The following is a 22,022-nucleotide window of genomic DNA, read 5'->3' as shown; positions in this document are numbered from 1 at the left end:
CGCCATTCAATAAGATCATGGCTGATCTTCTACCTCAACACCACTTTCCTGTATTGTCCTCATCCCTTAATATCCAAAAGTCCATCGATCTCGATCTTGAATAACATAATCATCATCATAGGCAGACCCTCAAAAATCAAGGAAGACTTGCTTCCACTCTAAAAGCGAGTTCTCAGGTGACTGAACAGTTCAATACGGGAACTACAGTCTCGGTCACAGGTGGGACAGACGGAGTTCAAGACAGTCGTTGGAGGAAAGGGTGGGTGGGGAGCCTGGTTTTGCTGCACGCTCCTTCCGCTGCCTGCGCTTGGTTTCTGCATGCTCTCAGCGACGAGACTCGAGGTGCTCAGCGCCCTCCCGGATGCTCTTCCTCCACTTAGGGCGGTCTTTGGCCAGGGACTCCCAGGTGTCGGTGAGGATATTGCACTTAATCAAGGAGGCTTTGAAACGTTTCCTCTGCCCACCTGGGGCTCACTTGCCGTGTCGGAGTTCCGAGTAGAGCACTTGCTTTCGGCGTCTTATGAAAACGACTGAGGCTCCACAGCCTTCTGGGGTAGAGAATTTCTAAGCCTTGTTGAGGAGAAAAGTGAGACATGCGAGGGCATGTGGGTAAATCGGGATTTTCTCCACTGGCATTCAGTCATTTTCTACCCACTCTACAGATGGGTTAAGGGGTTTGGGAAACCTATACTGGTTAAGTGGCATTTTAGGACCATCATTGAAACACCTGTGAACTTTTTGACGTGGAAGCAAGTCGTCCTCGGTGCGAGGGACTGCCTAGGATGATGACTGGTTAAGTGGCTTGCTAGGTGTTTCGAAATGGCGAAGAATCATTATCGGTGCTGAGTGGCCAATACTAAGCTCATGACCAAAGAGTACTTTTCTTTTGGTGCGAATCCAGCATTTCAAAAATGTGCATTTCTGGATTTTCATTTGTGTTTCTTGAATGTCGGGAAGAAGAATTTGGGGACAGCAATGTCAAGCCACAAAAACTGGAAATATTCAGCAGAAACCAGCCGGTTGTTTTAGGTACAAGATCCTTACTCAGGTGCTCTGGGGAAACACCTTACATCTTGAAATGCTGAGTGGGTTTTCTTTACCCTGCAGTCTCTGCTCAGATTTCCAGCGCCTGCAATATTTTGCTTTTTGTCACTGATGTGAAAGCTTTGCTTCATTATACAAAATACACTTGTGCTGACCTTTGCAGCACACTTTAAATTGACTTTGGATTTTTACAGTCTAGCAAATTAACATTAAATGGTGTGGATATTAGTAGCGCTGCGACTAGATTCTTACCCTTTTTTAAAAAAAAAGTCTGCAACTTCGAAACACACAATACAGGTGACAACTTCCACACTTCTCTGATTAAATGAATCGAGTCGCGTTCTCTGAAGCGTTCAAGATTAAAATTGCATGCAAACGGCAGGGAAATGAGATATGGAAATGATTTGAAACCACTGGCTACTTTCGATGTTAAGTGTGTGGTGGGGGCCCCTGTATCTCTTTCCGGTCGACCTACAAATAAAACAAAAGGGTTGCTAAAACCTAGGGCAACATAACTGGGTCGCTGCAGCAGCTCACGATAACGCTTTGGTGTATCGCTAACTTGCGGTGAGCGCACGGTGTTGTCTGCTGCTTCTGCTGCGGTGAAAATAGTTGCCGAGGCTGCATTAGACAAGTTGTCGGTAAGCAAACAAAGGTTCCCAGAGCATTATGCCAATCACAGAGGGCTGAGATAGCACTGCCCTGTCAGATGCTCGGATGGTTTTGATGCAATCACCCAGCGAGGTATAATACAAAGGAGAAAACAGCAGAATCGAGATGTAAATCCGACAGTAGCAAAATCCATCAAAATGTTAGAGAGAGGACAGTGTGAAGGCACAGGCCTGCGGAGTTAGCTGGCGAGTTGCATGTTCCCCTTTGACGATTTTCCACACGTGGAGTTCCTCATCTCCGCTATGCCGCCTTGGGAGGGGGGGGGGGGGGGGGGCTGACAATTGAAGGCCACATACCTCCACAAAGGGGGAGGGAAAGTGGGAATACAAGAGGTCCTGGGGCATTCTCTCACACCTTCGCATAGCTGCTTATACAACAACATGGCCAGAGCACTCCGACCAGGTCAACAGTCAGCCCACCCCGCACATATCTCAAAGTTAAGGTGAAATGCATTCGACTAATAAGAACATAAGAAATAGGATCAGGAGTAGGCCATTAGATGCAGTATTGCACAGGACAAAAGAATGCATGGTAAGATGCCAATTAAGTATGAAATCCTGGCTCCTAAACTGGTGTTAACTGCATCACAAAGGGTGGTAGATGCAAGGCAGAAAATATCGAGGTTCTTTCCGAACCCGGCTTCTCCTACCATTTCCACTGGGCCGATTGGGGGGCTCTTGTCAGTATAAGAAGAAAAAATTACTCAGCGCAGATTTTCTATATTTCACTAGCATTACAACTAAATCCACTGTGGCTAATAAGAACATAACATAAGAAATAGGAGCAGGAGTAGGCCATTTGGTCCCTCGAGCCTACTCCGCTATTCAATAAGATCATGGCTGATCTGATCTTGGCCTCAACTCCACTTCCCCGCTCACTCCCCATAACCCTCGACTCCCTTATTGCTCAAAAATCTTTCTATTACCACCTTAAATATATTCAATGCTGCGCTATCACAAAAAAGTCAGGAAAGACCAGAGAGAGAAAGACACTGCAATACAGAATACGGTGTATTCTGTAGGCATATAACACCCCTGTGAAGCGCCTTGGAACATTTAACTAAATTAAAGACGCTATATAAATACAAGTTGTTGTTGGTGGTGATTGAGGGAGCTGGATCATGCTTTTGCAGCAATGAACTATTTTATTTAATAAAATTCAGATCATCCAAATAAAACAGGATGCCTAATAGTTGCCTTTATTGATTTGGTCAGCCATGTCTCTGGAATAGAGAGATATGTTTCTCCAAAGCAAAATATTGAGAAAGCCACTCAGGTATCTATTTGCCCCAACACAGAAAGCGCACTCTCCTTCCCTAGGGACACAACTAACTTGGACAAGAGTTAGCAAGAGCCAAGGCTTGTTGATGCCATAGTGTGCTGGAGCTACCAGCAAAGAATTTCCTGCTGCTTGGCCAGTGACGACCACCCTATCCTTTATGACACTGGCTTGCAGGATCATCTGGAGTGGAGTGCGCGAAGAATCGCAGATCTCAGTAACAAGTACAATCCTGCTAGCCCAAGTAATGAGCCAGCTTGGGTGGTCAGATCTGAGGAGCTTGGCTAGCTCATGTCAGATAACTGAACTTGCCACGGGAGAGTTACTCCATTCTTTCTTTCATCTGCCATCTTGGAGCTACCTCAACTCCAAGCAGTCTGCATTTCTCCTTCCCCCACCTCCCTCTCTTCCACAATAAGGACGACCACTAGTTGGTCATTCGTCGTGAAAGGTCAGCTTGGCAGCAGCCTCGCCTGCAGGTCAGAAGGTTGTGGATTTAAGCCCCACACCAGGACTTAAGCAAATAAAAGGACTCCAGTACTTCCAAGTATCCACTGTTGACGGGAGGCTGGATAATGGAGGAATAACTGTCTGACTTTGTGCTCCCGCCAGGAATGTGCAATGGAAATCGAGCTTCACGGGACAATTTTCTGAGCATTAACTTTCACTCCGATGTGTAAGTGTAGCAGGTGACACTAGTCTTGGGTGTATGGTCAGAAATGAGCCCTGAACATCACATCTGGGCCTGATATTATCCACACTAGATAGTTCTAGATTTGAAGAGGCACAGCAATCATGGCAATTTTACCTCTCTCAACCCTGGGGCGCTGAGGCCGCTTGTAGCACCCATACCAACTGGAATCGATGGACGTCAATGGAGATAGAATTCGGGAGAGATGTAAAACAGGTGGCAGATCCCATATCGCCCAAAGTCAAAATAACCCCCAGTGACTCATCAACGAAGGAATAGAAAATACTTTAATTTTCAATTTAATGCCTTTGATGCTAGCACTGCATCCTAATTATGTGCTAAATATTTAAAACTTCTAAAAAGACAGCGACTCACGAACGTATTAGCAGCTCATTGGTCGTCGATCAGGGGGCTGAGGACCCCGAGCCTGATCCGCAATGGGGGGCATCCCCGGGCCCTATCCGGGAATTTCCTTCCTTACGATAGCAGAGTTTCACACTTCGACACGCACACTTTCTGAAGGAGGGTACCTGGCTTGTCGGATACTGATGGAATATGATGCTATGCTCACAAAAGCCCCCAAGTTTATCATTTTGATCTTCTTCAACAAAACGGCATTAAAATTGTGCTCGAGGAAAAAGTGTGGACAGACTGGGCTGCAAACGAGATGTGCAATCCCATTCACCGGCAATGGGGCAGTCCTCCCAAGAATACTCGGTAAGTTAACCCAGACTTCACGCTCCAGTTTATTTCTGAATCAGGTGTAAAATCAGATTAAACAACCCGAACGAGCCAACGCTTTGCATACCAGGTGCAGTCACTCCACAAGCCCAGCCTTAACGTCTGCAGACATGCTTCCTTTTTTACAACTAACATGCAACTGGAGGAAGAGGGAGGGAGGGAGGGAGGGAGGGAGGGAGGAAGGAAGCTTGCATTTATATAGCGCCTTTCACGACACCAGACGTCCCAAAGCGCCTTACAGCCAATTAATTACTTTTGAAGTGTAGTCACTGTTGTAATGTAGGAAACATGGCAGGCAATTTGCGCACAGCAAGCTCCCACAAACAGCAATGTGATAATGACCAGATAATCTTTTTTTTTTTTTGCTGTGTTGATTGGCCAGGACACTGGGGATAACACCCATGCTCTTCTTTGAGATCTTTTATGTCCACCTGAGCGAGCAGACAGGGTCTCAGTTTAACGTCTCATCCGAAAGACTGCACCTCCGACAGTGCAGCACTCCCTCAGTACTGCACTGGAATGTCAGCCTAGATTTATGTGCTCAAGTCTCTGGAGTGGGATTCGAACCCACAACCTACGAACATCCTTCTGGCATTTTTGAGTTGGATGCAGAAATAGACGCAGAAATAGTAGAGGGCAAAAAACAACTCCTCAGAGTCAATGCCATGAGGCCAGGCTCGACACGTGCTAGCAATAATATCAAGTCCACCTGTGGCTTCAATTCAATTTTCTTGGCATGTGATGCCTTGAAAAATAAATACCAACGCATAATTGAACAAAAAAAAACAAGTGCTATTCTGATTCCAGTCAGTATCTGGGTCTCGTGCCGATTTCATTTTCAGCAGCACAGCTCTTCTGATAGCTGAAATACAATTAGGATCACTGAGCAACCCCGCAAGGTAATCTATACTGTCAAATTCAGGTACAGGTTAGACAGCAGATCAGTGCCAACAATTAGGAATCTGTTGGAGGGAATACTCTGCGGTACATTACCCTCAGTAACTGCTGCAACTCCTAGGTTTATGGCCAGCCAGGAAATCCAGTTCAAGAGTCTTTAATTCAAACCACTGACAATATCGATGTAAAATACAAAATCAAAGCGTTAATGTTGAACTTGTACAAGACCGTAGGCTGCAGTTAGGAGCTTTCTGTACAGCATTGGGTGCCCCATTATAGAAAGGGTATAATAGCAACTGAGAAGGTGCAGTGCAGATTCCCTGGAATGTTACCGAGAAATGAGGGACTACAGTGATTGAGATATTTAAGAAGTTAGGACTTGTTTCCATGATGATTAAGGGGAACTTTGTAGAGGTCTATGGAGGGGTACAAGATAAATAGCGATAGTTTGGCTTCACATGTCAGTGAGACAGTAACGAGAGGACACAAATTTATCACCACAAAGATTGAGGGCTAAACTTTCTTTTCATTTTCGGCGATTTTCTCGGCGGTACAGCTGTTTTTCCGCCCGGAGAAAGTTTCCCCCTTAGTTTATCAATGGTATTGCCCAAATCTCAAACTGCCGACGTGCTCCGCCGAGAAAATCACCAGGGCGTAGGTTTGGCCTCAACGGAAGCCCGTCCAGATCGCCGAGGGAACCGTCCTGTGAAAGCTGCTTAAACAGGGCGGTAGGTGAGTACTCTGCAAAGAAAGGTAAGTTAAAGGGTCTTTATTTATTTTATTTTTAATTGTCAAATGGCAATTAGGTGTAAAAGTGTCTTGGGAATGTTTTTTTTTCAAACTTTCTTTTGGTGAAATTTTAAAAAAGTTTCCCCCCTCCCTGGGCCCAACCATAGCCTCAGACTAAATTTTTAAAATAACACCCATTTTACTTAGTTTCCCCTTAACCGCCGGGAATAATGGTGCAAGATCCATTTTCTCGCCGAGCGATTATTTTTAAACTTAAAAAAGTGGAAATTTTTGCCAGCATTACTTGCAAAACGTTAGCGTTTTTTCTGGGTGGGCAATCAGGCATTGAGGGTCTCTCGGGAAAGTCTAGACCCGAGAGAGAAGAAGAAAAATAAATCTCTTTACAGGGGGTGGTGCGAATGTGGAATGGAGCACTGACACAAACTGAAGCACAGTCCATATTCTTTTTCAGTCCAAGAGTTAGTGAAAGGTATGTGGAACGAGCAGGAGGGGTTCATTGGATTGGGTGGCTCAGGTGGTGAAACACACCAGTATGGACCCAATTGACCTGTTTCTGCACTGTAACACTCACGGACTCCACATGGGATTTGCCCAAGCGCGCGGGCTTCCTCTAGAGAAACATCACACTTAGCTACATACAAAGAGCTTGTGTGCAATTTGGCAGCGTCAAGTCTCAAGGACACCCAAGTGCACGCAGAAGGACTGCTGCAGATTAACTACCTGCAACCGTGAAGCTTGCCAGAGCAGATTACGACGACTTCTTTCGTATGGTAGTTGCAAAGCAAATCAAATGTCAATCTACAAGTTGGATATCCAGGCCAAAGCTTCCGGTGTAACAGTGCGGATATCTTGTCGGCTGCCTGCAAATTTCCTCGGAGGGCAGATTACTGGGATTGCTTCTGGAAGCGCATGTGGAAAAGCTCTTGCGCAAAAGATGACTGTTGGGGCAGAGTGCAGACATGTGGTTATAGGTCGTTTTACATTTATCAAAAGGAAGCCAAAGGAATCCTAGTACAATTACCAGGCCACGCGTATTTCTTCACGTCAAGCTAAAGAATTATAATGGCTGATAGCGAGGAGGAAAGTCTCAAGTGATTCTAAAGTACTGACATTGGAGTCTCCAAAGAGTAAGTCAGGTGCATTGTTTTCTTCAGTGCAAATTATGCGAACCTTTCTTCTTGGGTGAAAAGGTCACATCTCAATGACTTGTCCTCTGTGTAATATCAACATCAATTTCGCTAAATGTGGGAGAAGTGCTTTTGAGGATCACGGACAATAAAAGAGATGAAAGCAGCATTTAAAGCCTGCGAAAAATTGAGTGTTCTATCAGAAGTTGCTTTTGATCAGTGACAGGTGAACATGATCAGTTCAATCTTAAATGATTGGGTGCTGAGCTAAATGGATCAGTTCGTACCCTTGGTCCCATAACTTTGACTGCCAATTAAGTAGGCTAATGGTGTTGGGGTAAAGGAATGGCAATTTAATTGCTGTGTATGGCAGTCGGTAGGTGAATGGCGAGTTGCATCAATATTCACTTCTTCTAAATTTTGATAGTTTGCTCAGAGAAAGCTCAGTAACTCGGGGAATGCTTTGGTTTTAAGTTAGTTACTGTTATGGTCGCGAATATGGAACGCTTACACGTAATTGAGCACTGTCTTCAGTGAATGTGCATGTGTCCACAATGTTTCCTGTTAGCAAAGTCAAGCAACAGTCACCAGTGACTCAGTGAACTCTTCATGTGATTAATGAATGCTTTGCATTGCAATCATTAAAGATTTGGTGACGAGAATGAAAAACCAAACCAAATTCAAGATGAATTTCTAAAGGCCACCATTTGCATTGTGGACACATGTTTGCGCAAGTCCTGCCCGTTTGATTGGCACCCCATCCACCACCGTAAACAAACATTCTCCTTCCACCACCAGCACACCGTGGCTATAGTGTACACCATCTGCAATATGCACTGCAGCAACTCGTCAAGGCTTCTTCGGCAGCACCTCCCAAACCCGCGATCTCTACCACCTAGAAGGACAAGGACAGCAGGTGCATGGGAACACCATCACCTGCACATTCCCCTTCAAGTCATACACCATCCTGACTTGGAAATATATCGGCGTTCCTTCATCATCACTGGATCAAAATACTGGAATTCCCTCCCTAACTGTGGGAGTACCTTCACCACACGGACTGCAACGGTTCAGGAAGGTGGCGCACCACCACACTCTCGAGGGCAATTAGCGATAGGCAATAAATGCTGGCCTTGCCACCAACGCCCACATCCCATGAACAAATTTTTTTAAACTATCGATGGTTATTTTACTGCTGCGCAGGATGTGGACCAGAAATAAAGAGGAAAAAGTTTGTGAAACTACACTCCTGGCTTGGAGCCTCAGTGGCTGATTGGAGAATCAGAAGCAGATGTTGGCGTGTCCAATTGGTGATGCTCCCGATTTTCCAATTGTTCATTTTAATCACCATAGAATCAGGAACGTCAGGAATTGACCTCCGCACCCGATTCTCTGACCTGCACTCCCATTGACCAAGGCTCCACACTGAAACTTACCCAAGGTCTTAACTTTACAAAGCCCTCAGTTTAGAGAATATGAATAGTGGACGTTGGATTAGGATCCTGGTTAAAGCTCATCAACAAAATGAAAATGTTCATGTCTTAGGGTGCCCAAGTCCCATTGTGTACAATTCTTCTCCAAAAAGGGACAATCTGCCACATATTGAAAGAATAAATATAATGGGAAATATCTAATAGTAGATCTGCTTCATTGATTCAAATGTTCACAATCTTGGAACTGATGTTTGAAGTTTTGTGGCAATGTGACAAAAAACATTTTAGACTTGCTTGGCCAACTTAAAAAAAAAAAGTGTCTTGGGAATAAATTGAGAGAGAGAGACAACTTGCATTTATCTTTCATGACCTCAGGATGTCCCAAAGTGCTTCACAGCCAATGAAGTACTTTTCAAGCGTAGTCACTCTTGTAACGGTGGGAATATGATGTCAGATTGATCCACTGAGTTAAACATCCAACCAAGTAGTAAAGAGTATTAAAAGGTCCCAAACTCCACTTGAAACAGTGATGTATCTAAACATTACTGATCCCTGGACACAAATAACGCACAGCTTTTGAGCTGCATTATAGAATACCGCCTTTTGTTAAACTATTAGGTGCATTATCAATCTATTAGGCATATTATATTAGCATTTGCCAACAAATCCAATACAAAGCTTTGTTACTGTTAAGGGAATATGCACAAGGAAAGCTTCAGCTGGGTAAAGATGTGCTCATGCTCGATGCAAGATTTTTTTTGAGGTGAAAAAAAAACGTCGGAGGCACCAGGTCATTATATCATGATACAGCACAGGAGGCCGCCATTCGGCCCATCGTGCCTGTGCCGGCTCTTTGAATGAGCGATCCAATTAGTCCCACTCCCCTGCTCTTTCCCCACAGCCCTGTCATTTTTTTTCCCCCTTCAAGTATTTATCCAATTCTCATTTGAAAGTTATTACTGAATCTGCTTCCAGCGCCCTTTCAGGCAGCGCATTCCAGATCGCAACAACTCGCTGTACAGAAGAATGTTTCCTCATGTCGGCTCTAGTTCTTTTGCCAATCAAATCTGTGTCCTCTGGTTATTGACCCTTCAGCCACTAGAAACAGTTTCTCTTTATTTACTCGATCAAAAATGTAAGATTTTTGAACACCTCCATCAAATCACCTCTTGCTATCTAAAGCAAAAAAACACTCACATCTTCCTCACCAGACACAAATCATTTAAATGAAGAGATTCTGATTTTACTTGCACAGCAGGCCAGTTACAGACTCCACAAATGGTAAACATAAACACAGACTAAAGCAGGAGCTGCTCTCATGATCGCTCACAAAGAAGGACCTTTTGCAGGCAGGTGTCCATCACTGGCACTCCACGAGATCAGATTCGGCCAGCTTTTGTTGGGCCTTTATTGCAAGGGAGATAGAGTATAAAAGCAGAGAAGTCCAGCTACAACTGTACAGGGTATTGGTGAGGCCACACCTAGAGTACTGGACCCATCTGGAGTTTTGGTCTCCGTATTTAAAGGAAGGATATACTTGCATTGGAGGCGGTTCAGAGAAGGTTCACTAGATTGATTCCGGTGATGAGGGGGTTGACTTATGACGATAGGTTGGGCCCACACACATTGGAGCTCAGATGAATGAGAGGTGATCTTATTGAAACATATAAGATAATGTGGGGGCTCGACAAGGTGGATGCAGAGAGAACATTTCCACTCATGGGGGAAACTAAAACTAGGGGGGCATAGTCTTAGAATAAGGGGCCGCCCATTTAAAACTGAGATGAGGAGGAATTTCTTCTCTGAGGGTTGTAAATCTGTGGAATTCTCTGCCCCAGAGGCTGGTTCATTGAATAAATTTAAGGCGGAGATAGACATATTTTTGAGTGATAAGGGAATAAAGGATTATGGGAAGCGGGCAGGGAAGTGGAGCTGAGCCCATCAGATCAGATCAGCCATGATCTTATTGAATGGTGGAGCAGGTTCAAGGGGTCAAATGGCCTACTCCTGCTCCTATTTCTTATGTTCTTATGTTCTTATGTTCAGCTGGCCAGTGGCTGAGATCGAGAGCTGAAAGTTTTGTGGGGGGGGGAATGCGTCACAAGTCAGTCAATCATTAAATGTACAACACTTGGCACTCTGAAAAACAGACTCGATGTCGCAGACAGGGCCAGGCGGCAGAAGAGTCATCGTCAAGATACAGGATATTCAAAGTTGCCAACCCTCATGAGCATGAGCAATTTCAGATTAATCTCCAGGACACTGCAGTGAGCAACCTGAGAAAAAATTCATTTGGGCCTTAAAACAATTGATTTTTTCCCCCCATTTTCTTTAACCACTCATTACAACAACAACTTGTATTTATATAGCGCCTTTAACGTAGTGAAACATCCCAAGGCGCTTCACAGGAGTATTATGCGATAAAAATTTGACACCGAGCCACATAAGTAAAAATTAGCGCAGGTGATCAAAAGCTTGGTCAAAGAGGTAGGTTTTAAGGAGCATCTTAAAGGAGGAAAGAGAGGTAGAGAGGCGCGGAGCGGTTCAGGCAGGGAGTTCCAGAGCTTGAGGCCCAGGCAGCTGAAGGCATGGCCACAATGGTTGAGTGATTATAATCAGGGATGCTCAGGAGAGCAGAATTTGAGGAGCACAAACATCTCGGGGTGGGGGGGGGCTGGTGGGGGGGAGGGGGAGTTGTGGGGCTGAAGGAAATTAGAGAGAGGGGGGAGGGGCGAGGCCTTGGAGAGATTTGAAAATAAGGATGAGAATTTTGAAAATCGAGACACTGTTTAACCGGAAGCCAAAGTAAGTCAGTGAGCACAGGGGTGATGGGTGAGCGGAACTTGGTGCGAGAGCTTTGGGTGATCTCAAGTTTATGTAAGGTGGGAGATGGGAGGACGAGTAGGAGAGCAATGGATAGTCAAGTCTACAGATAACAAAGACATGGATGAGGGTTTTTAGCAGCAAATAAGCTGACGCAGGCACGGAGATGGGCGATGATATGGAGGTACGGGCAGCTGAGTTTTGTATCCCCTCTAGTTTACGCCGGGTAGGATGTGGAAGGCCAGCCAGGACTGCATTGGAATAGTTAAGTCTAGAGGTAACAAAGCCATGGATGAGGGTTTCAGCAGCGGATGAGCCGAGGCAAGGGCAAAGACAGGCGATGTTATGGAGGTGGAAATAGTTATTCTAATAATATTAGGAAATGGGATAAAATGGCCATTTAACTGATGGTCAGGCATCATCCAATCGGGTAAGTAAGAGCCGGTTTGCTTTCCAATTGGCCTGGGAAGGCAGTGTATCGCACGGACAAACGTATCGGGCAAAGCGAGGGGGTGGGGCGGTTAGTGGCCGAGCTCATGTGACGAAACCTCCAGGAATGCGGCCAGAGTTGGCAATCCTACATTCAGCACAAACTTTAAAGTTCTAGGTGTTTAAGAAAAACAAATCTCACCCTAGAGTCACTGGTTTGGGGAATTTAATATGAAAATGCTGGCAGACCCAGGGCAGACACGAAAGCAGTCCGCACAACCTCAGGACACCACCGGCCTGCTGCCAGTATGTGGAAACAGCTGGTTCAGATTTGTCTGTATAAAATCCAGAAACATTTTTATAAGAGCTCATAAAAGGTGGGAGAATTAAGTCAAAGTAAGGAACAGATCGCCCAACGTGTATAATCATTGCCCCTCCCAGTGTCAGCTGTGGCTCAGCGGGTAGCACACTCGCCTCCAAGTCAGAAGGTTGTGGGTTCAAGTCCCACTCCAGGGACTTGAACACAAAAGTCTAGGCTGACACTGCAGTGCAGTACTGAGGCAGCGCTGCACTGTTGGAGGTGCTGTCTTTCGGATCAAACATTAAGCCGAGGCCCTTTCTGCGCTCTCAGGTGGAAGATCCCATGGCACTATGCTGAAGAAGAGCAGGGGAGTTAACCTGGTGTCCTGGCCAATATTTACCCCTCAATCGATGTAAAACAGTTTATCTGGTCATTATGACATTGCAGTTTGTGGGAGCTTGCTGTCCGCAAATTGGCTGTTACATTTCCCACATTACAACAGTGACTACACACTCCAAAAGTGCTTAATTGGCTGCAAAACACTAAGACGTCCGGAGGTCGTGAAAGGCGCTATAGAAATGTAGGTCTTTCTCCCAATGTACACTGACCACTTTGCCCCTGAACCTTAGTGTAAATAAAAAATAGTAGGGCTCCCATGATATTTACATTAAAAGTCATTCTCTTGACTGAAAGGCATCATATTTAAAAAAATAAAATCCATGAATGGATATTGTTTTTAAAAAGAACTCCCAGTGAGTTGAGAAACCAAAGCTAATCCCTCTCAGATTTACTCTGGTGATTCAGCTGGCCATTTGCACTGTTTGGTGTGGGACTGAGTCACCGAAACCATGATCACTTCAGGATCAATGTCCAGACTGTGCCGAGTTAGACAACCTCAGCCAGCACAGCAGTCGATGCATTCTATCTGATTTTGGTGTCCTTGCTAATACTCAGTGGCTAGGCTAACACATGACGAATGACCACTTGGGAATGTTACTAGAGGATTGGTGTCTGTAGAACCATGAGCAAGCTAGGCACCAGCACTGGCCGGCTCCAGCACTGACACGGGACGGCTCCAGCACCGACATCCTCCAGCCCAGGTCAGCTCCAGCACCAACACTGGCTGGCTCCAGCCTGGGCCAGAACCAGTACCAACACCAGCCAGCTCCAGCCTGGGCCAGCACCAGTACCGACACCGACCGGCTCCAGCACCAGCCAGAGAAAAGGAAAGGAAGTTGATTTGGAGAGAAATTGATCCCAATTTTTTATTACCAGCAATGAAATTTGGGAATGCCCTAACCTGCCAGAGATCCCTACGTGGGATTATATTCAAAACTGGTGTTCGATTTAAAAAAAAAAACACATTTCTCGGAACAAATCAGAAAGTCAATTACAAAATAAAGGTTACATTTCAAGTTTTTCTGTAAAGAATAAAGGTTTGCAAAGCTGATCAAATGTTTGAGTTTAGCAATAGGAGTGAAAGGGACACTGCAGCCTCGAGCTGTTTTGACTCCTCTCTTTAAGGTCTGTACACAGCCATGTAAAATGTAACGTTATACGAGGCTCGGCTGCTTTCCGGGATCACTCTTTAATGACAGTAAGATTACAGTTCAGATCGAACATCGGCATCAGGCTATTTATTGCATGTGCTCTTTCCCAGAAGTCATATGATTCCCTCGGGTTCACTCCAGTCTAAATGAGTGTGTGTGTAATTTGGTCAGACTCGTGGATGGTCCCCAACTGTTCAATCCCAGCTCTTACAGTTCACACAATGGACAAGCTGATGCCATTGCCAATTGCGGTTCAACACATATAAAGCAGTTGGATAATTTACAGCCCTCAGCTGAGGTCGTCAACTCCAATTCAAGAACATGCTTTAAATCCAAGACCAACACCACCAGCTGCAGATACCTTCAGTTTTTTCTCCCCTAAATGTATGGTTAAGTGTGAATTATTAAAGCTGGGTTTGGGAATCAGATAAACTAGTTATAAGCAACACAGGAAAACCACTTAAATTAAAACAGAAAATGCTGGGAAGCACTCAGCAGGTCAGACAGCAGCTGTGACGAGAAGAACCAATCTTGGCAGCGCAATCAGGAGCCCGATTTAGGATTCACGGCTGCTGCACGGTGTAACAAGATAATATATAGCACCCTCTAGCTAGGAGGTATAGGGAGTTGTATAGAGAGAGAGGGTTTGTGAAGGGACGCCATCTTAAGCTCCATATGGTTGACTGAGATCTCCAAAATAAATAGAGTTAAGTTGAACTAAGTGTTCAAGAGACTATAAAATACATGGTGTCAGAAGTGGAGACTTCTGATCTTTTGTCAAACGCATCTACGACCGAAATATTGGAACTGTAAGACTTTTTCGAGCCGATCGAAATCGGCGTTAAGCAGTGCAGTGCAGAGCATGTTTCCTATACATCGCGTGTGGATCCATGAAAGGCGATAGTCATTAGCTTGCAAAATAATCTCGAGGCATTAGTAAAGTAAACTTAGTGGCATCAGCTATTGTAGAGCCTCGATTGAAAAAGTATTTCTACATTTACATGTCCACGATATATTATTATTAGACCTGTTCTAGTCCTCTGGGTATTTGAACTGTACACATGTATGTGATATACGCAGCCCTAAACTGTAGCGAGCTATCATGACCACCACGGTGCTAACTCCCGCGTACATTCCTCTCCCACCTCCATTGCAGGTGACCAGCGATTTGAAAGCCAACTGGAAAAAAATTCAGTCAGCTGTGGGACAGCTCTGAAATTATTATAAATATTTTGGAAAAACTAGATAGCGTTTGGGTAGCAACATTCATCATGGCCATTGGCAGCGATGCCCTACGTATCCACAATAATCTTCCCTACAAATCAGAGGAAGAGCAGGAAATTGAGATCATTTTGAAGCTCTGGGAAGAGCATTGTAAAGGTAAAACCAACATCTATGAACGGTACCAGTTTAACAACTGTGTACAAGGGGACGAGCGGTTTGACAGATATCTCGTGAAAGAGAGAGCTAGCATAGTCATGTGATTTTGGAAATTTGAGGGATGATTTCATCATAGACCGCATAGGCTGCGGAATATCTGATAACACTCTGCATAAGAGGCTGTTGCAAGAATCAAGCCCAACACTGGATAAATGTGTGATGCTCTGTAAAACAACAGAGGCCACAGTTGTGCAAATGAAATCCATGAAGCTCACTAAAACAGGCTACAAAGAGGTCAAAGCTGTCAGATAGAAACACCGACCACAAAGAAAGAATTCGCAGACAAAGAGTTCACAATCAATTGCAGATATTGTGGCAAAAGACTTGAGCTGTCAAAAACTAAATCCCAGTATCTGGGAAGACCTGCACAAGTTGCGACAAACGAAATCACTTACATTGTACATTAATGATTTGGACGAGGGGATTAAATGTAGTATCTCCAAATTTGCGGATGACACTAAGTTGGGTGGCAATGTGAGCTGCGAGAAGGATGCTATGAGGCTGCAGAGTGACTTGGATAGGTTAGGTGAGTGGGCAAATGCATAACAAATAAAGTATAATGTGGATAAATGTGAGGTTATCCACTTTGGTGGTAAAAACAGAGAGACAGACTATTATCTGAATGGTGACAGATTAGGAAAAGGGGAGGTGCAACGAGACCTGGGTGTCATGGTACATCAGTCATTGAAGGTTGGCATGCAGGTACAGCAGGCGGTTAAGAAAGCAAATGGCATGTTGGCCTTCATAGCAAGGGGATTTGAGTACAGGGGCAGGGAGGTGTTGCTACAGTTGTACAGGGCCTTGGTGAGGCCACACCTGGAGTATCGTGTACAGTTTTGGTCTCCTAACTTGCTATTGAGGGAGTGCAGCAAAGGTTCAACCAGACTGATTCCCGGGATGGCAGGACTGACATATCAAGAAAGACTGGATCAACTGGGCTTGTATTCACTGGAATTCAGAAGAATGAGAGGGGATCTCATCGAAACGTTTAAAATTCTGACCGGTTTAGATAGGTTAGATGCAGGAAGAATGTTCCCAATGTTGGGGAAGTCCAGAACCAGGGGTCACAGTCTAAGGATAAGGGGTAAGCCATTTAGGACCGAGATGAGGAGAAACTTCTTCACCCAGAGAGTGGTGAACCTGTGGAATTCTCTGCCACAGAAAGTTGTTGAGGCCAATTCACTAAATATATTCAAAAAGGAGTTAGATAAAGTCCTTACTACTCGGGGGATCAAGGGGTATGGCGAGAAAGCAGGAATGGGGTACTGAGGTTGCATGTTCAGCCATGAACTCGTTGAATGGCGGTGCAGGCTAGAAGGGCCGAATGGCCTACTCCTGCACCTATTTTCTATGTTTCTATGTCTCTATGTTTTTCTCAAAAGTGCAGACAGAGTGGATCAAGGCAGAAGTCTACACGTAACCCTAAATATAAGGGCAAGCCAAAAGTTTATGCATTATATGAAAAGAATTATGATTCTGATTTTGAAGTCATGACTGTAAAGATGCTTGGTAAAGTTGATCGCACAAGGAATGCCATCTTAAGCTCCACATGGCTGACTGAGATAGAGTTAAGTTGAACTAAGAGTGTTCAAGAGACTACAAAATACACACGGGTTTCCCAGGGCTTGGCAAACCCGGCAATGAAAGGGAGGCCGGAACTGCCAGCTCGGTAAGGTGAACCCTGTATTTCAGTGTCTCTTGAACACTCTTACTTCAATTAACTATTTATTTGGGAGATCTCAGATAGCCATGTGCAGATTAAAAGGGAGTTCCTCATCAGACAAGCATATTTCTTCAAAATACCGATCTAGGACTCTAGACCTCCTAGCTAGAGGGCGGTATACATTATATTGTTAAACGCCTTTTCCAGCACAACTTGTGGGCCAGGAGGAGCAGGCCTCGCTCCTCATCACAGGCCCCGCCTCTCTCTGCGGGCCTCGCAGGCCCGGCCCCTCATCGCAAGTTGAAGGCCCCGCCCCTCATCACTGGCCCTGCCCCACAGGCCCCGCCCCTCATTGCGGTACTCTCCAGATCCCATCAGGGCCTCGCCTTCCAGACCCCATTGCCAACCACACTCTTTCTCCTCTTCCCCACCCCCACCCCCACCCAGTGCCGACCTATCCAACCTCCGGAGTAACTGGGACCGTCCCCAAGGGTCCCTGGCTTGACCTTCTACCGCTGGTGTTCCTGTCCGTCCAGCGTTCAGGCTGTCCATTCGGTCGGTTACCGGGCAGGAACTGGAGCTAAAAAACTGCATGAGATCCTGCCGTTTAGTTTGGCAGAAACTCCACATCCCTGACCTTACAGGGCTCTTTTGCTGTTTCAGCCTCACCCGTACCCTAAATATCGGAGCTGACCAGTCAGGTCGATGACCGTTCATTACTTTTAATTACTCGAGCTCCTTAGTGCACGTGAAGGAGCTTCATCAACCAGCACAGTGGCAGCAACAACAACTGTATAGAATCACAGAATCTTACAATCTTACAGCACAGGAGACCATTCAACCCATCGTGCATGTCCCGGCTCTTTGAAAGAGCTATCCAATTAGTCCCGCTCCCGTGCTCTCTCACCGTATGTCTGCAAATGTGTGCCTTTAATGTAGGTAAATGTCCCAAGACACCTTCACAGAACCATAACAAACACAGAGGCTGAATTAAAGGAGGAGGAGAGATTAGGACTGATGACTACATAGTATTCAAACCCAAATGGCTACTCATGTGTGCATGTGTTGAACAAGCACATAGAGAAAGGGGAAATAGTTGTAACATCAGAGGGCACAAACACATATCCTCTCATACCAATGCATCATCATAGGCGGTCCCTCGAACGAGGCTGACTTGCTTTCACATGAGTTCACAGATGTTTCAATGAAGGACACGATATTCCAGTCCTGAACTCCAATTGAAGGGGTGGAAGATGCCTGTGCGTGAATTTTTTTAACGTGTGTTGACCATTGCACATCAGCCATCACATGGGCTTGACAGAGCTAGGCCTTTATCTAGTGGCAAGGGTTAACCAGGACGACTGGAGACCTGCTCTGCTGCACGGACCCAACCCAGTGCATCACTGGGACATTTCAGAGGGTAGTTAAGAGTCAACCACATTGCTGTGGGTCTGGAGTCACATATATAGGACAGACCAGGTAAGGACTGTAGATTTCCTTCCCTGAAGGGTATTAGTGAATTCGATGGTTTTTCACGACAATCTGGCAGTTTCCTGGTCACCATTACAGAGACTAGCTTGTTATTCCAGATTTATTTAATTTAATTTAAATTCCCCAGCTGCCTTGGTGGGACTTGAACACAGGCCTCTGAATTACTAGTCCAGTAACATAACTGTAATGTATGCAGCACTTGGGTGTCTCACTGAATTGGGATAGCTTAGCCTGATCTTCATTATAGAACTTCAGAGCTATGATACTTTTATACAACATTAAAGTTCATAAGAGATCATTGAAGGGTTACTGTACTTAGTTCAGCCGTCCTGCTGAATTGTTTAAAAACACACCCTGTGGTCGTGAGTTTCACATTCTCACCACTCTCTGGGTAAAGCGGTTTCTCCTGAATTCCTTATTGGATTTTTAGTAAACTAATGTTTATCTGGCTCATACTATAGGTTTGGAGTTAACATTGATTGAATTGTACTTGTGCACAGGAAGAAGATCTAATTAACTTAAATTTAACAATAATGCAAACACATGGCAGATACAAACAGCTTTCTAAAGTGTAGAACTTAACTTGAAAGCTTTCTTCAAAAAAAAACATTACCTCACCCCCTGCGTATTCTGCAGTGAGTGACTCACCTCCTGACTTCCCAAAGCATCGACAAGGCACAAGTCAGGAGTGTGATGGAATACTCTCCACTTGCCTCAAGCAGCTCAACATCATCCAGGACAAAGTAACCCGCTCGATTGGCACCCCATCCAACACCTTAAACATTCCCTCCCTCCACCACCAGTGCACCGTGGCAGCAGTGTGCACCATTTACAAGATGCAGGGCAGAAACTTGCCAAGGCTTCTTCGGCAGCACCTCCCAAATCCGCGACCTCTACCACCGAGAAATACAAGTGCAGCAGGTGCATGGGAACACCGTCACCTGCAAGGTCCCCTGCAAGTCTCACACCATCCTGACTTGAAAATATATCACCGTTCCTTCATTGTCACTGGGTTAAAATCCTGGAACTCCCTCCCTAACAGCACTGTGGGAGTACCTTCACCACATGGACTACAACGGTTCAAGAAGGTGGCTCACCACCACCATCTTAAGGGCAATTAGGGATGGGCAATAAATGCTGGCCTTGCCAGAGATGCCCACATCCCATGAATAAAAAACATACTTGCATGATTACAGCAAGACACAGAGCTCATCACCTACTTATTATACCCAGTCATTTATCACAAATACGAGCTGTGTCAAGCTGGACCAGAACAGCAGCAAGGCCTCGTCACCATTGATGCTTACGCAGCTCTTAATTTCTAAAGTTGAGACAATTTGCTTGACCGCCTTTGTTGCCAGCTTCTCCCCCCAGCCTCTCATCCATCCCAGCCCCGGCTTCGTATTAGGTGAAATTTTCCCCAACTAAATACCAGCCTTATAGCCACCGAGAGACATACTTCCCTACTCTACTTCTGATTTCTCAACCATCTCTCCTAGGCCCAGTGCTGATGAGTATCAATATACAGCTCCTTCCACTTCGAAAGCATTATTGTCAACTCATCTCTTTAAAAAACCCCACCCAGCCTCTGTCTTCAGCTACAATCCCAAACCGAATCTCCCTTCACTGCAAGCATTCACAAAGTAGCTGGAGAGTTCCAGTGTGTGGCCAACATAACTGCCTATAGACAGTAGATGGGTACTGGGAGTCAGTGTGTTCTGAAACTTACTTGATCACCGTCAAGAATCATAAGAACACAAGAAATGGGAGCAGGAGTAGGCCATTCGGCCCCTCGTGCCTGCTCTGCCATTCAATAAGATTATGGCTGATCATCTACCTCAGCTCCACCTTTCCGCCCGATCCCATATCCCTTCATTCCCTTAATATCCAAAAATCTATCAATCTCTGTCTTGAATATACTCAACAACTGAGCATCCACAGCCCTCTGGGGTAGAGAATTCCAAAGATTCACAACCCTCTGTTATGTCTGTAATGCACTTATGAATGACTCCACGAGGCAATGTGTTGTACTCAAACTGTAGTGACCTTGGTCCTTTATTCGTAACTCGAGTGAGGCACAAGCATGGTGGACAGCCTTTTATACTGGGCCTTGCACACTTATGCAAGTGACCCTCAGTTCTCCCACCGCAGTGCCTCTGGTGGACAGCCTCTGCCACAGGGGCAGGAAACCCCGGTCTCCACCAGTTGCACCCTCTAGTGGCGCCAGCATAGTATATACACAGTGTAAACCTTATTGATTGTACATCAGGTAACAAGTCTCCATCTTATGCAACTATACAGTGACTACACTGAGAGTATATCTACAGTCTGCATATATAACACTCAGTGAAGAGATTTCTCATCTCAGTCCTAAATGGCAAATTTAGGGATAATGGTGTGCAGAGGTTACACTGTGACTGTATAAAACTGGCTCAACAGAGTAGCTGGTCTTTTCCTAGGTTTGTATCTCTTAAAGGGAGATAGCAAACCACAGATAAAACCTCCCAAGATGAGTCATCTCCAATATTGCACCCCGATACACAAATAGTGATCAAATGAAACTCTAGGATTAATTCAACCGTACAACTTGTACCATTCAAACCGTAGTAGCTTACATTTCACAAGTTTCTCATCCGCGGTCCCACCAGTACAGGAACCATTGCACGCCATGATTGTCTGTCTATTAGTATCTCTGTAATCTTCAATCCATTCACTGAACACACACGCATCCAGCATACATTCCCTTCTCTGCTGAAGAAACACTTTCCTCTAGTCTCTTAATACTAGTTAATTATGGACTCATGTTGTCCATTGAAACAAATAACCAGATTACTTTTGCATCCTGGATGCATCCTTTTCAATCTTTTTTCTAATAAAGAAGTTTAGTTCCATTATCTTGTTTATCTTCATGCAAAGATTCTTAAACTGTCTCAGATTCTTCAAGTGGTCATTTCGATCTCCGATAGTTGAGCTTAAAATCCTTTTTCCATTGAACTCTAATATTTTCAATTTTACCAATGTCCAGTACAGACGCATTTAAAAAAAACACACACACACACACATGCAGTGGATGCCCCAATGCACGGCCATCAGCAGGCCGGGGCCATTGGAGGGAGCAGCGTGCAACGGCCCGGCCTGGAAATTGGCATGGTATTGACCTGCAAGACTATCAGCAAGCCGGGGATATTGGAGGGAGCAGTGTGTGGCGGTATACCACTGCCGGGAGCAACGCCTGCTGCTACAGGAGGGAGACGTCTACGAAACCAGGTCGCTGATTGCTGTGCGGGCAGGCACAGCAGGAGGGGCGAAGGAGCAGCAAGAATCCGTAGAGGGAAGTGATAGGGGCCCAGGAGCAGCATGGATCTGGGACCCAGAAGAGGCGAGGGCTCAGGGGCAGCATGGGACAGCCCACACTGCGATGTGTGCGCGCTCGGTCTGTGCAGCAGAGCTGGTCTCCAATTAGTCTTGGGTAATCCTTGCTACTGGACCAAGACCGAGCTCTGTCAAGCCCGTGTGGTGGCTGGTGTGCAATGGCCACCACACGTTAAAAAAATCCAAGCACAGGTATCTTCCACCCTTCACGATGTAGTTTGGGACCTGGAATATTAGGTATTTCATTGAAACATTTGTGAACTCATCCCTTTTTGGCGTGGAAGCAAGTCATCCTCGCTTCGAGGGACCGCCTATGATGA

General features: G+C 45.4%; 1 protein-coding gene across 6 annotated transcripts in view; it reads right to left on the bottom strand.

Annotated features, from left to right (window-relative positions):
- LOC139267447 (tyrosine-protein kinase Fyn) overlaps positions 1 to 22,022 on the bottom strand; it is a 348,021-nt gene that overhangs the window by 162,334 nt on the left and 163,665 nt on the right. The gene's annotated exons all lie outside the window — the stretch shown is intronic.

The sequence above is a fragment of the Pristiophorus japonicus genome, chromosome 7 (assembly GCF_044704955.1).
Source record: "Pristiophorus japonicus isolate sPriJap1 chromosome 7, sPriJap1.hap1, whole genome shotgun sequence".
NCBI classification, from domain to species: Eukaryota; Metazoa; Chordata; class Chondrichthyes; family Pristiophoridae; genus Pristiophorus; species Pristiophorus japonicus.
This window is presented reverse-complemented; position numbering and strand designations above follow the sequence as displayed.